Source organism: Manis javanica, chromosome 12 (assembly GCF_040802235.1).
Source record: "Manis javanica isolate MJ-LG chromosome 12, MJ_LKY, whole genome shotgun sequence".
NCBI lineage: Eukaryota > Metazoa > Chordata > Mammalia > Pholidota > Manidae > Manis > Manis javanica.
In genome coordinates this window covers 57,337,036-57,353,081 of record NC_133167.1, presented here as the reverse complement: position 1 = coordinate 57,353,081, position 16,046 = coordinate 57,337,036, and the positions used below count along the sequence as shown (strand labels likewise).

At 38.9% G+C, this 16,046-nt stretch overlaps 1 pseudogene; it reads right to left on the bottom strand.

Annotated features, from left to right (window-relative positions):
* Nucleotides 1–6,765: 6,765 nt before the first annotated feature.
* Nucleotides 6,766–16,046, bottom strand: part of LOC108401356 (tissue alpha-L-fucosidase pseudogene) — a 31,196-nt pseudogene continuing 21,915 nt past the window's right edge.

Below are 16,046 nucleotides of genomic sequence, written 5' to 3'. Positions count from 1 at the left end.
TAGCCTCAGCATTTCCTTCTCATGGCAAAAGTCCAGGAAGGGCCAGCTCAACTGCACAAACACGTTTACAATCTCTGTCATGTTTGCTAGTACCGCATTGGGCAAAACAAGTCATATGGCCAATTCCAATGGGCAGGAATTGGGGGCAGGATGAATATTGCTGAATAATCATCTAATATGCCCCACACCAAATAGAAATTTACAGGGACAGTAAACCTTCAATCAGGATATAATCAAGATTTTGCTTGAGACAGTCTGCTCTTAGAAGTTTATGTAAAAGAATACATACAGGTCTCACATTGTACAAGTATTTCACATCAAAGCATTACTACTTGGCTTCTTGGTCCATTACCAACTGATCTTTTTTGAAACAGTCATGATTTGCCCAGTGAGAGACCCTGGTTTCCAGAACCAATGCAGCCTTGTTTAAAGAAATCATTCCTTTCTCTGAATTATTCCATGCTGTTTGAATTGCCTAGACTCCAGAACATTGTGTTTACTTTCTCTCCCTACCCCACCCCATTTCCAACTCTTCTGTGTTCAGACTACTCTCTGCCCCAGAATACTTCTGGAGAAGTCTGTGATGGCTTTGCAGACTCAAAGGAAGAAGAAACAGAGGTCCTTTCCTAACACCCTCCTCCTTCCAGCTCAGATTATTTGAGTGTGTGTGTGTGTGTGTGTGTGTACAAATATATAATGTGTGTTTGTGATATACCATGTTCTTGTAATTGGTGCTGTTCCAGCACTATGCCTGGGCCCCCCTTGCCTCTACTGTTTGGCATTGGCTTTGGTCTGAAATAGTCACATAGAAACTTTCTTTCACAGAGACAAAGACATAGTGTTTAATCACATGTTTAATTCTTCTTCAAAGTCAATATTTGCAGAAAACATAAGCACAGCATGATATTGCCTTGGAGTTGTTAATTAATCCCTTCCAAGGCTTCCTTTCTTTAAGGTCCTTTTTCATTTTCAGCTCGTCATTAGTTCTGTAGTGGGCTGCGTGCCTGTTTGTGTGAGTGTATTATCTTATTGCTCCAGAGCCTGGTAAGGACTATGGTGAGTCTTTTATTCTGGATTAAGTCATACAGACCTCCACTGTTCCCTCCTGTTCCATAATAAGTAAGAATGGTAAGAGCGACTTAACTCAGTGTCCCTGGGAAACAGAGACCACCCACAGCTGCCTGAGAAAAGCAAGGATGGCGCCTACGGAAACTCCAACTTAGAGGATAGGATGTTTGTCCCTGTTTAGAAAGCTAAAACATCACTAGGAAGTAAATAGGTCTTTGATACCCCTTTCACATATGAATGCAAAGAAGGCACATAGAGAGATGAAATGGCAAATACGAGTTGCACTGTGAATTGGTGGGAGCCCTGAGGACCCTGAGTCTCTCCTGCTCAACTAATTGAAATCCTCTGAGACTCGGCATCATAGATCTTTCATTATGCAATCCCCCGTTTAGATGGCTTTTAGACGGAAGGAGTAGAACTGAGAAAATATCAGAAAAGTTGTTCTGTAAGGGAAAGGTGAGTCACTTGCAGTCTCCTAACAACTTTCCATTCCTCCTTCCTAGAGGTTTCAGCAATTTTAACCACAAATCCTCTGGGCCATTGATTTTCCAACCCACCCACTGCAGCATGGGCCCGAGAATTTCCTTTTTTGTGTGTCTGTTTATAAGATTGCCTCTGCAGTCTGCGGACCTCCGAAAAATGTAACATTGCATTCCTTCAAATATTAGGGCTTTACTTTATTTTATTTATATTTCCAAATAAGTAAAGTCCGAGTATCTTAGCATGGAGTCATTAAGTGCCAAAATATTAACCGAGTAAAGTGGCTCATGGAACTTGGGACAATTATGACTTCTTGAAAAGCTGAAAAAAAGAACTTTTGAGTCAAGGCCATTCAGTAAGCTCATGTTAAATGAGAATTAGATTAAATTTAATAAAACCTTCTTGCTGGTCAAAGTAAAAAACAATTTAGAACCCAATGAAAATTACCTAAAAGTCATTCAAACGGGCTTCTCTGGTCAAAGGTCTTAGTAGGTCTCTGCCTATGACTGGAAGTCAAAGCATCTAATGTCCATTACCTCTTGAGTCCTCTTTATTCCCCATCCTCACAGCCTGCCTGCTTCCAGTTTCTCTGTGCCAACACATCTGTTAATGTCCCAAGCGGCTTCCTTTACAGCCGCGTGATCATCTATGTATTATTAACTAACCACAAATTAAAGTCATTACTTGGTGCTTAATTTTATGTAACATTTCTTTGTAATGTGTACAAAAGAAATTTGTTTTTACAGGAGTTTGGTAAATAGCATGTGCCATGATTCATTGGAGAATATAATAGGTCTGCTGGTTTGAAATTGAATTTGGTGCAACAATTTTCCCTAAAAACAATTTCTTAAATGACATTTCAAGGTGGGTGAGCCTTTAAAATAAAAGCAAGCATTCTGCATCCTGCCCTGTGTCAGATTGATCTGTGGGTTTTCCTTGCTAACAGACTCACTTTTCTGTTTCTTAAATCTATAGGCACTCTAAGGAACTGCAAAGTTCGAAGAGCTATTTTACATCCTTTTTGAAACACGGCAGAGTGAAATGAATACACTAACAAAGACATCCTGAAGTACTTAGAGGCCAGTTACAGTTTGGTGCGGTTCACCAGCCTCCAGCTACAGGCAGTCTTTCTCTTTTCCATACACACCAAGTACCCTCCTGCGGCAAGGTCTGGGCACTGTTCCTTCTGCCTGGACATCTCCCTGCATGGGCCTTCATGTGGCCCAAATCTTTCCAAAGACTTTTCTGACCATCCAAGCTGAGGAATCTCCCTGCTCAGTCCCTATCACGTGACTGCCCAGGCCCATATCTTAGTCACAGGACAAATCACTCTCTGCTACTATCTGGCTCTGCACTTGCTAATTGTTTTTCCTCTATCTCCTCCTATAGAAGGTAAATCCTTGAGAGCAAAAACTTGTCTGCCTTGTCCTCACTGTTTCTTCAACACCTAGAACAATGCCTGGCACATTGGTAGGTGCTTAATAAATCTTTAGGATAGGAATGAATGAATTTCACTGCCCTCACAAGCACTTACAAATAATCATGCTCCCAATAGAGAGAGAGCATAATTGGGTTTTGTTTTTGTTTTAAGAGGTGGGCAACCAACAAAAACAAAATTTGTTATAAAAGTTTTCTTGAAGAAAGAGAAATTCAGTATTTATTAGCAAGGCATGAGATGCATTGAAGAAAATGAATAATTAAAATGTGAACAAAGTAAATTCTGGGAAGGACAGGAATAAAGGTTGTAACTATTTGCTTAGTTTGCACAAACACCAAATACCAGCTGAGCAGTCAGACCTTCAATCAGTTGGTACCTTCTGTTGTTTAATCCCAACAACCAGTTTGAACAGTTCCTGTTAAAATGACTTAATCAACTCACTGTCTGTGCTAATAATAAATGAAAAGATTCTTCAACTTTTCATATACTTAAACCAGGATTCATAGGGCTGATAGTGTTTCACTGTATGGAGATATGAGGGAGAGACACAAGAGTGTGCAGTAATATAACAGAGTTTCTGACAGAGAATAAAAATGGAAGAGATATAAATTTCCATGTTAAGAGTCACACTATATTTAAGTTTTATCCTCAAAATACACCAAAGTCTCTCTTTCTCTCCAGATTCCTGTGTATTTTAAAGCTCTGTTGCAATTCAGTGTGAAGTCATATCAAACCAATGGTACTGGCCTCGAAATAATAATTAGATTTGTTAGTGTGTTCTCAAAATGTTTATTTTCTGATTTTCTCAATGTGCTTAGAGTGAACAGAGTCTAGGTGGCTTGGTGTAAAATGAATTACAACTTCCTTAGGTTCAAATCCTATCTCTGCCATTTACTAACTGTGAACTTCTAGGGGTGCACATTGCCATTAGGTTAGCCATTGCTTATAGGCTTTTTCAGTGGACGTAACTAGAAGATGGGTATTTCTAAACATAAAATATGTTATGAATTAGTATTGCTACCTTAGATTTATTTTCAGAACTATAGGAGTTTTACTTAATCTCATTGATGTTACATTTCTATCTGCTCTCACCCAAGCTGGAAATCCCAGTTTTCGATGACACCAATATATATACATTTTTGCTGTATTCCATACTTCATACACAACAGTTTCAGAACACCAACACCAATCAATAGTTACAAATAAAAACCAGTTAGAAGATATAATGAAAGAAAAGGTTACATGTCTAATGGCTAAAATCAAAATAAAATACTCTGTAAATTTAATAAGAAATGTTCAAAATTTATATGAGGAAAATTATAAACACTCATGGAGATACAAAATTAAACAGTTGGAAAGATGATCTATGTTCATAGGAAAACTCAACATTATAAAGATCTTAGTTCTTTCTATGTTTATTTAAACATGTAATGCAAGTTCAGTAAAAATGCCATCAAGTTTTTTCCTAGAGCTAGGTGAATTGATTAGATAGTATGTTCGGAAGAATAAACATGCAAGATAGCCAGGAAACTTCTCGAAAAGAAGATAAATGATGTAATATTAAGACATATCATAAACCTTTATAATTAAACACTTTGGTATTAATTAATGAATAGACAAATGGAAAAACTGGAAAGAACAGAAATAGACCTAAATGCATATAGAAATTAAGTGTATGATAAAAGTGGCATCCCTAATTAATGAGGAAAAGATGGACTTTTTAGTAAGTTCAGATATGCAAAGAGGTAAAATTGAAGCCATTCTTTGTGCCGTATACCAGGACAAATTTTAAATGGGTGGGAAACTTACATGTAAAAGATAACATATAAAATATTAGGGAAAAATTTGGGGTGAAATACTCTATAACCTGGCATGGGGGTAACTCTTTAAATTACAACTTAAAACCCAGAAGTAGTAAGTAAAAAGATTAATATGTAGTGCTTTCCATTTAATTCACCTGACCAGATTTGTTGATGTGAAAACAGACTCAGAGAAAGAAATTAAGTAGATACTTAAAATTAAGCATCTTGAGATGAGATTTGTGCTCATTTGTGCAGGTCAGATAGCTTGAGATATTTGAGGTAAGGAGGGAGGACCCTTCTTGGTCCTCCCAAACTATACTGCGCCATCCTGAGCCAAGTGGTAGTATCAACTCTGTCTCCATGTGCCCTGGGGGTGTGCCATAGGGAGGAAGAATGGGGCAGGGAGGAGTGTGTGTATGCAGCACCTCTAACTGCACTCCACACCCGCCTCATCTCTGGGATGCCTACCATTCTTCTCGTCCCAGACCCAATGCTACCTCCTCCATGGGGCCCAGTTCAGCCCAGTAAAAGCATGGTCAGCTGGTCGGCTTGGAGGAACCCTGATTGTGTCTCCATAGACTATTTCCCAACAAAAGACACTAACCCTCTTAGAAAGATGGCTGATTCCAGGTCTAAGGCAGGAAGTGTATTAAGTCTGGAATATCTTATCATACCAGGTAACAAGGAAGCTATAAAATAGTACCAAAATTCTGTCCAAAGGATTTAGCCAAAGATGGGGTCATTTGAGCATCAATAGGACGATAAATGGAACGGACTGAAACATACCAAGTATCTTTAAATCTGTTCAGTTCAGTATGATACCGAAAAAACAAACTCACTAATCACCTTTAGAAGATACTAGGGAACCAAACCATTGTGTTAAAAAACTGATCTCAGAGTAACCAAAGAGTCAAGAGGAAGTTTCTCTTTACAGAACTTTTCCAGCTAATAAATGAATAAAGAATGTTAGAATTAGGACATCAACATTTTGCAACCTCCTAACGAATTAATGGGTCTGGACAATGACCACCAATGGCTGCTCTCATCGCCGCCAAAGAGATACAATCAGATATTATGTACCTACTAAAAATAGTGCAAAACACTACACAGGAAATACTCTTGACAAAATGATTGAAACCGAATCTAATCAAGCCTCTAGATCTAACAACCAGTTTACAACTTGTACTAGCAGAGGAACACATCAAACAGGGATACAATCAGCACGATCCAGACTGTCCCAGACAACAGCCAGTTTCTTCAACAATAAGAATAATAAAAAATTTGCAAGGGGGAACAAAAAGAGTGAGAAAGAAATGGTAGAAGAACCTATAAATTTTTTGGCATGCAAATTTATTTATTTGATCATATTTCAAAAGACAGGGTAGAATCACTGTAAACAGACTAAACTTCAGAGCTCATTGGTTTGCTTTAGAACTTGTGAAGAGTTGAACGTTAGCAGCCGAACAAGTCTTTTCCTTCCCCTCCAGGATTTCCTGCACTTGGCTGTGTGTGTGCTCGTGCATTGTGGGGGTGCAGATGGCTTGAGGGATGGGAGGGGAGGTTGGTGACAACTGATGCTAAATAAATAGCACATGGTTGAGCTTGCCAAACTCTTTCCACTACCTCCCATAGGCAACAGGGTGACTTGGCTCATTCTCTCCCTAGAATCTTTGAGTAAGCAACTGAGCTGATCAAACAGAGAATGGACATAAATTTTCACTGTAGTTGATTTCCAAGGGTAGGAATGGATGAACTCAGAGCTTAATTGTTCAGTTTCTTCTTTTGCTGACTAGAAGGAGATATGCTAGCAATGGAGCTCAGATACTTGGTCTACTGATATACCCACGTAATGCACTCAGTCCTGTGATTAAAATGTGTTGGAAAAACCATCTCTGTGTTTATTACAATGACAGTACGACACATGGAAAATCAAAGTAACAAACAAGAGAGTGGCCCTTTTCTCTTGAACTTCAATAATCAGCTTACAGTCCAAGCAAACTCAACTGGGGGAGCTGAGGACGAGGTCAGAGAAATGAGACCTTTCTCTGGATCTGTGGACCAGTTCAGACCTTCCTGGATTCTCAGCATCTTTACTTTTGTAGTCAGGTCAGTTACGGGGGATTGAAGGTCTAAGATGCCATGTTGTGACCAGGACAGTAAAATAGCATAAGTAGCCGATCCTTCTGAGGTATACCGTAGATCCTGTGCTCTTTTCCAATTGCACCCTCTATGGTTCAGATGCACAGATAGCCTTTGCTCTAATGACCAGCCCCTTCCCAGTAGCAAGAAGCCTTTATTGGAAGATGGGAACAGTCAGTTCATCTTTAGTTGATCCAATGTTGAGAAGATAGTTGTCTCCCAAACTTACTGTCTGAACCAGTTTGAAATGATTTTATATTCATTTACAACGTCAGACAGGGCCTTGTCCCAATCATAGTCACAGGATTCCTGTTGATGGTGACCCCGTATCCCATTTGTGATCTAGCAACCTGCCTGTCTTGAATATATTCTGATGGTTGTAGTATCTACCATAGTAACAGCAATGGAAGTTCTGATCCCACTGGTCGTTTGCTACTACTTCATCCTTGACAGGATTATCATTGTAGAGTCAGGAAAGAAAACTTGTGGAGTTACAATAACTATCAGGACATTCTTATTCCCCATCAGACCAAATCAGAACAGAGTCTGATTGTTAGCAGGGTCATATAGCTCTGGCATCATTTTCACAATGACGAAATGGTGTGTTTTGAAGCCATTTTTTCCTATCAAGTGGGTGGAGTACATGGACTACTTCTAAGAGTGAGTGATAGAGTCTATAGTATATGCTCCTCTTCCAGAAACTGTTCACAATTCAACTCATCCAAACACGGTGGGGCCTCAGGTCCTTGGAGTCCCAGCTCCAGGGCACAGGACTCAGCCAGTTTGTGAAGCCTTCTCCGGACTTCCTATTAGCCCCACAGCCTGAAGGAGGTCAGCCCACTTGAACGGACAGAAGCGGTGTGCAGTAAACTATGGCCCCAAGTCAGTGCTGCTGAAACCTGGTAGGTAGTTGTCACTCCTGAAGTGTTGGTACTGGGCCAGCTGCTCACCCTTCCAGTGTCACCAGAACCACTCCCTGTCTCAGGCAGGCACCGAGAACATGCCCCAGGGCACTAATGTCCCGAACTTTGCCTCATCAAACTAGTCCAAAATTGAGACTTGGCCTTTCTGGGGTGAGGCAGTGCCCACTCGGCTGCTCCCAGCACCAGCTGTTCACCCATGACCCCATCTCAGGAGCCCCAACATCTGTCAATTAAAGGAGACTTTTAACTCACCCATTCTAATGAACGGACCTTATTTGGAACCTGACTCAAACAAAGCATTTTTTTATGTTTTGTTTGGTTTTAAGGGAAAAGGACCAGTAGAGTGTTGATGTGAGTAGCTGAGATCTTCTGCAGCAATCAGAAAGAACTGTGAGCTTTAGGGTGGAGCAACTGGGGAGGGGAAAGTACAGGCCAGGCAGCCGGGGATGCAGAGCCTTCCCCACGGTGGTAGTTGGCACAATGTCCTTTATCTTTTGTCTCCAGTTTGCCCCTCAGAGAAATAGTTTGGTTTGAATAGAATCTTAGGGGTCCAGAAGAAGATTAGCTATATTAAACAGTGCCCTCCAATTCAACTGGAGATAAAATAACAACAGAAAAAGGAGACATATCTCCAAATCCATCTCCTATTTTCAGTTATGTTTTATGGAGAACTTATGTCATTCACAAAAGAGATGTAGTTTCCCCAGGGGAGACAGCAGGTATACATTTTCTCTCAAGGTTATTTAACTGCTGTCAGGAAGATTAACAAAACAAAATGCTGGCAATATGAAGTATAGATAATTTTAAAGTTGTTTATATAGTTGATTACACTATATAATACAATGTGTTTACTTGCCATAAACCTTCCTATCACAGACTGTTTCCACACCTGTGTATCTGCACTAAACAGCCCACCACTTAGCTGTGCATAAATTCCTGGCTGAGAGAATGGCCAACATCCTGCAGAAAGTAGTTTTTCTTGGTGGCTTCTCAGTCAATGCACCAGCTTCACACTATTGAAGCTGGGGCCTGAGGCCTGCTGACCTTTAACATCCCCTGCTTTGATGAAAGCCCTTTGAAATTCATTTAAAAAACAGAAACAAAAAACAGTATGGAATGACAGGCCTTGAGGTTCCTTACTGTCCCTTACAACATTGCACTCAAAGTGAGGCCCGTTATCTATAATCTGTTGGTTATTGTTCAGAGATGAGACAAGTACAGAATTGAGAGGAAGCATTTAGAACTATTAAGAGCCATTTGGCAGCAAAGTTTATGTCTGTTGAATCTAATAAAAAATGGGATTTGAATTTTGTGTGTTGGTTTTTTATTCCATTTTAAGTTATTTTTATTGCACTTTACAAAATATCAGCTGTGACAGATAGGAAGTAGAGAATGGGTCCTGATCCTTCACCACACCTAGTTTAAGCACTGCTTTAGAGTGATGACCCCCCATGCATTCTACATTCCAAGGCTTCACCCTAACACTCTGACAGTTCCCAAGGGGTGGCCAATGGCAAAATGTGAACCTACAAAGATGGTCTCCCAAAAAGGTCAGTTATAGATTAGGAGCAAACATCTAATCTACCCACATGCGTTAGTTAGGCCTGTGACAGCAGTGGGTAGATCTCATGAAACCAGCCTAGCTGACCCCTGGTCACAGCACAACCCTTAGGCTTCTCAATAGTAGTAGTAGTAGAAGCAGCTAAGACCTACACAGGACTTACAACGCAGATACTGTCCTAATGCTTGACTTACACCAAGTAACAAATGACTTTTCTCTCTTTGGAGTGATACATGTACATCTATTCATACCTATACATGTACACAGAGAAGTGGTAGCATCTAGTCTGTTTGCAGTGATTCCTTGTATAGACATGAAATGTACTAATGACTGATTTCTCTCATTCTGGTATTTCAAGACATTATGTCAAATATACTAGAGACAAAAATTAAAGAATGGAAATATAATACCCAGGAAATGAGAGTTTTGTGTTCATATATTGGTCATAGAGCATAGCTGAAAAATATTTAATACCTAGTTTGAGCACTGTTTTAGAGTGATGAAACAGTATTCAATTTGGGAAAATACGGATACTTTGAACCATGTTTTCATTTTTTTTGTTGTTGCATTTGAAAATTTTCAGGCATGGCACAGAGATTTAAAAAATATATGGAAGAGGCAAAGACAACATAACAAAATTTGTGCCTAGCATGGAGACATTATCCAGGACCAACTCTTCCATCTACTAGTTTTCTCCCACCAAATAGGTTGTAAGACTGAGGAGAATTTCAGATATTTCTGTACTCCTTGCCCAAATATCAAGGTTTAATAAATGTTCAAATTTTATGAAGTTTGTATCTAAGAAGCACAGTCTATTTGCCATCTAAGAATGAACCTTCTAAGACGAACGTAAGGGCAGCTGTTTTCTGCCCCTCCAGTGTCTCTATAGTAACCAGAGCTACCCCATGGCTATTGGCAGCCAGATTCCCTACTTGGCTTTGGAGTGATCAAAGAAGGTTAATTACACACAGAGTTTCTGTAGAGGGGCATTAAGGAATTCACCCAAGAGAAACATCAATAGGGGGAAAACTAGCTCCTGTCTGGTCTTTCTGTAGCATTTGTCCCTGGGGGGACAAGCTGGGGCTCCATCCTGTGGGGGCAATAGATGGTCCTTGCAGGCAGGGAGGTGTTTTCTCCCAACTAACTAAAATCTCTTCTTCCCACCCATTTAAAATCCAGTAGTAAATGGTAGTGCTAAAGCCCAATCAATTGATATTCACTGGAAGCCCATAGCATTCCAGAGCTGACTCCTGCCCCTCATTAACCATGAATATCGAGAGACTTTTCTCCACATTGACTCTGTGTGCCCTTCAAAGTGAAGCCTGCTGTCGGCCTCCTCCTAGAGGTGAGCCTGAGAAGGAGAGGGAGGCCAAGGCAACCCGGCCCAAAGCGCCAGGTGGGGTAGTGGGAAGTCAAGAGAAGGACATCTGCTACCTAGTGGGGAAGTTTTCAGGAGAGAAAGTCCAACTAGTTTCTAGTCCAACTAGTATTATTTCTAATGTCTCAGTAATAATGAGAAGTAGAGTAATTCCTCATAAAATGCCTTCAAAAAATTGTTATTTGCCTTCCCAACAAAGTTCTGAGATAGCTATTAATATCTCCATTTTACAGATGGGGATATCAAAATTCAGGAAAAATAAGTCCTTGGCCACTGTGGTCATACCTGTCAGAGGAGAGTCGCACCTTGATTGTCCTGTGCCTTTGAGCTCAGTGCTCTCTGACTACCACAGCTGCCTTTATGGACTTTCCTTGGACTTTTTTCTTCAGTGTTCACAGGCATCTCAAATTAAATACACCCCAAACTGAACTACTGATTATTCCTCCAAATATTTTCTTTCTCTCAACTTCTGTCTAAAAAGTCTGGGACTGATCTTTAATATCCTGTTTTCTCTCTTTCCCAAACCCAGTCCATCGCCAAGTCACAGCAATTTTACCTCCAAAACACCCTTCTTGCTACTTCTAGCTCCACTGTCTGGTTTAAGTGCTCCAGAAATTTACTTGTTAAATGCATGTTGAAGTAGAATGTGTCCATGTGAAGTGAGCTAGATATCCTCTTAAAAATAAGATTTTGAGAGGTTTCCTCAAAAGAAAATAAGGAAAACTCGAAGCTTTTGGGTTAACCATATTTGCTTGGATATATTGGTTAATATTAGTTGTAGTCATGGTAGTATCTCAAATTTGTATTTTAACTCCTCTAAATACAACTGAAATCCTTTCTGGAACAAAGCAGTGTTTAAATTAAATGCATTGTAGTTGAACGACAAAAGGAACTAGATGGTTTATCTAGTTGCTTTAGATGGATTATCTAGTTTTCTTCTCACAATCAGACTCTTAAAGATAGGCAAACAAAGGTTCTTATAACTTTACAGATTGAAAACTGAGTATAGAGAGGCAAAGTGATTTGTCCAGGGTCACACAACCAACACTAAACGCCGGAATACCCATGCCCACATAGGTATTTTTTCCCAGCAGGCTTTGCTTAACCTCTCTGATGCATCCTGTCCTCATATTTTAATGCTAAGACAACCCAAACAATGAAAAGCAAATCTAGGAAATTCACTGATTTGCAGAACCCTGTGACACACACACTACGGCCCAGGGACCACAGCTCCTCTTCTGTGATTTTTGGCCTAGAGAGTGTGTGTGTGTGTACTCCAGAAAGTCAAAAGCAAAGAACGTAGTAAGAATTTTTCTTAAAAGACAAAAGTATTAAAAATAACTATAGCTACAGTAATTTGTTCATGAATAAATAATATAAAAAGAGGTAGATTTTGACATCAAAAGCACAAAATGGTAGGAGTGAAAAGGAAGAGTTTTGTACACAATCAAAGTTTGGTTGCTGGCATAAATTATACTGTTATATCTATAAGATATTTTATATAAGCCTCATGATAACCACAAAGCAAAAACCTACAGCAGTCACAAAAGATAAAAAGAAGGGAATCAAGCATACCACTATGGAAGATCATTAGTTCAAAAGGAAGGCAGCAAGAAAGGAAGAAAGGAACAGTGGAACTGCAAAGCAGCCAGAAAACAAAAAGATTGCATTGTAAGTCGTTACCTATCAATAATTATTCTAATGTAAATGGATTAAATTTTCCAGTCAAAAGACATAGAGTAGCTGAATGGATAAAAAGCAAAACCTAACCACACGCTGCCTACAAGAGATAATGTTCATACTACACCAAACCATCTATAGATTCAATGCAATCCCTATCAAAGTTCTACTCATATTTTTCAAGAAATAGAAAAAATAATCCTAAAGTTTGTGTGGAACCACAAAAGATCCTGTACAGCCAAAGCAATATTGAAAAAAAAAAAAGAACAAAGAGGGAGTGACCATACTTCCTGATTTCAAACTATATTACAAAGATATAGTAATCAAAACAATACGGTGCTGCATTATAAACAGACACACAGACCAGTGGAATAGAATAGAAACCCCAGAAATAAATGCTTGTATATTAACTAATTTTGGTTAACTAATGTTTGACAAAGGAGCCAAGAATGCTCAGTTGGAAAAGGATGGTCTCTTTAATAAGTGGTGTTAGGAAAACTAGAAAACCACATGAAGAAGCATGAAATTCAGTTTCTATCTTATACAATACACAAAACTTAACTCAAAAATGAATTAAACATTTGAACATAAGACCTGAAACCATAAAGCTCCTAGAAAAAAACAGAGGGGAAAAGTTCCTTGAAGGTGGTTTTGTCAATGAATTTTTGGATATAACATGAAAAGATAAGCAACAAATGTAAAAATTAATAGTGGGACTACATCAAACTGAAAACGCTTCTGAACAGCAAAAGCAGCAATCAACAAAGTTAAAATACTACCTATGAAATAGGAGAAAATATTTGCAAATCATATATCTGATAAGGGGTCAATATCTAAAATATATAAAGAACTCATATAATTCAACAGCAAAATAGCAATCCAATTAAAAAATGGGCAGAGGACTTGAATAGACATTTTTTCCAAGATAGACAGATGACTAACAGCACATGAAAAGATGCTCAACATCACTAATCATTAGGGAAATGCAAATCAAAACCACAATGAGGTATCAGCTCACACCTGTTAGAATGGCTATTATGAAAAAGATGAGAGATAACGAGTGTTGGTGAGGATATGGGAAGAGGGAATATTTATGCACTATTGGTGAAAATGTAAATGGGTAAGACACTACGGAAAACAATAGAAGTGGTTCTTAAAAAATTAAAAATAAAACTACCATGTGATTCACTAATCCCACTTCTGGGTACATACCCAGAGAAAAGAAAACAGGATCTCAAAGAGACATCTGTACTCCTATGTTCACTGCAGCATTATTCACAATAGTGAAGACACAGAAACAACCTAAGCGTCCATCAAAGGATGCATATGTAAAGAAGATATGGCACCTCACACCGGTTAGGATGGCCACCATACAAAAGACAAGAAACAACAAATGCGGGAGAGGATGCAGAGAAAAGGGAATCCTCCTACACTGTTGGAAGGAATGTAAATTGGTGCAACTTCTGTGGAAACCATCATAAGATGGTGTATCATTGAAACTTTAATAAAAAGAAAAGAAGATATGACATAAATAATTCAGCCAAGAGAAGGAAGAAAATCCTGGATTTGAAATAGTGTGGATGGACCTTGAAAGCACTATATAAGTGTGATAAGTCAGACAGAGAAAAACAAATACTGTGTGATAAGTGGAATCTTAAAAAAAGTCAGATTCATAGCAACAGCGTTGAATGGTGGTTACTAGGGGCTAGGGGTGGGGTAAATGAGGAGATGTTAGTAAAAGGTAGAAACTTTCAGTTACAGGATAAATAAGTTTAGGGATCTAATGTCCAGCATGGTGATTATAGTTAACAATATTGTATTATATACTTGAAAGTTGCTAAAGGGAGTGGATCTTAAATGTTCACATCATAAAAAAGAAATGGCAATTATGAAAAGTGATGGAGATGTTAGCTAACACTACGGTGGTAATCATTTCCCAGTATATAAAGTATATCATAGCAACATATTGTATATCAAATTTACATACTGTTATATGTCAGTTGTATCTCAGTAAAGCTGGGGGAAAACATTTTTTTTCTTTATTGGTAAAATGACAATTCTGCAGAGGGAAAGATCCCACAATGACACATTTCTGTGATACTCTCTTGCATACTGGTTCTTTTTGTACTAGAAACAAATGCTTCATTGATTGTTAATATTGCTGATTTCCTCTCTTCAAAATATTCTACCCAATGGTTGCTTTTTCTATGGTCCTTCTTGGAATCAGAAGCCGTATATTCTGAAGAAATTCAAGTAGCAATCTCAAGGAACTTTTTTTTTTAACTTACCATTTTATATAGATTGGACTGGGTCAGTACAAAATGCAATCTTTTTTGTTATCTCTCTGTAGCCTACCTAGGCAAAGTTTTTTTCCCCTCCAATTCCATGTTGCTGAAAAATTTACCATGAGCTTCCCAAAAGCTAGGTCTTCATGCTGAAGTGCATTAGTACACTCCTAGAAGTGCAAAGATAATGTGTTAAAAAAAAAAAAGCTGTCAGCGATGCAGATGAAAATGAATGTTAGAGCAATTCCTGGGCAGCAGAGGGAGACTCCAATGTTTACACAATCCCAGCATGCATACATGGCTTCTTCTATATTTTCCTTCTAAAACTCATCTGGCTTTGCTCAAGAGCTCAAATGCAGTGAATTCTAGGCAGCACCTAATATTTATTCATGCCATTGTTTAGAGCATCTTTGCAGATCTTGCCAAGGTCTCTCGTTGAATATGTTTATCCAGCTGCATGGCAAAAACTAATACACAGTCATCATTTTACTCAGTCACCTACTCAATATTTTCTTCTATGATTAAATTAACTCATAAATATTACACTTTTAATGCCAGGAAGCCATGGTTTATCCAGCCAGTTGAATACTTGTTTGTCCATTTTCTAATGTTGCTGGGCACTCAGTCATTTCATTATAGAGTTTGAAATAATGAAAATCATTGCATTTACTTAACATGCACAATAAACAGAGCAGAATCCTTCCATGAGTTCCTTTATTATGCAGTGCAAGGATGTAGAAGAAATTTTGTACGAAGCACTGAAGACCTGTAGGGACTGTGCTGGAAATGATTTTGGTGTGTTTAAGCAAATCTGCTCTGATTGCTTAATGCAAAGGCCAGAAATTCTGGCACAATTTCTTTTTCAACCGTGGAGGGTTTCAAATAAACACACATGTCTTGGTCTTGCTTGTACTTGATTCATTACCAGACTGTGCTCATGAACCCTGTAGGCTATTTCCATGTACTGTCACATTTTTTTGAGACTTCTTCATCTAAACATCCACCCTTAGTCTGGTTTTTCACAGCAGCCTACAGAAGGCCTTACACATTCATCTCCATGGTACAAGGACTGCAGTTTAAGGGCAAGAATCTGCCTTTCCCCTCCAGTGCGAGCCCTGGTGACAGCAGCAACTTATGCAGCTATAGATACCTGGCCCTGCAGGCAAGAGCCAGATACCACAGGACTCTTCTCAAATCACCTTCTGAATCAAATATTTATAGCTGGCACTACAGGACAATTAGCTTTTCTGGAATTATATCCAAACTTGCGCCATCATCCTGGGAATAGCCTT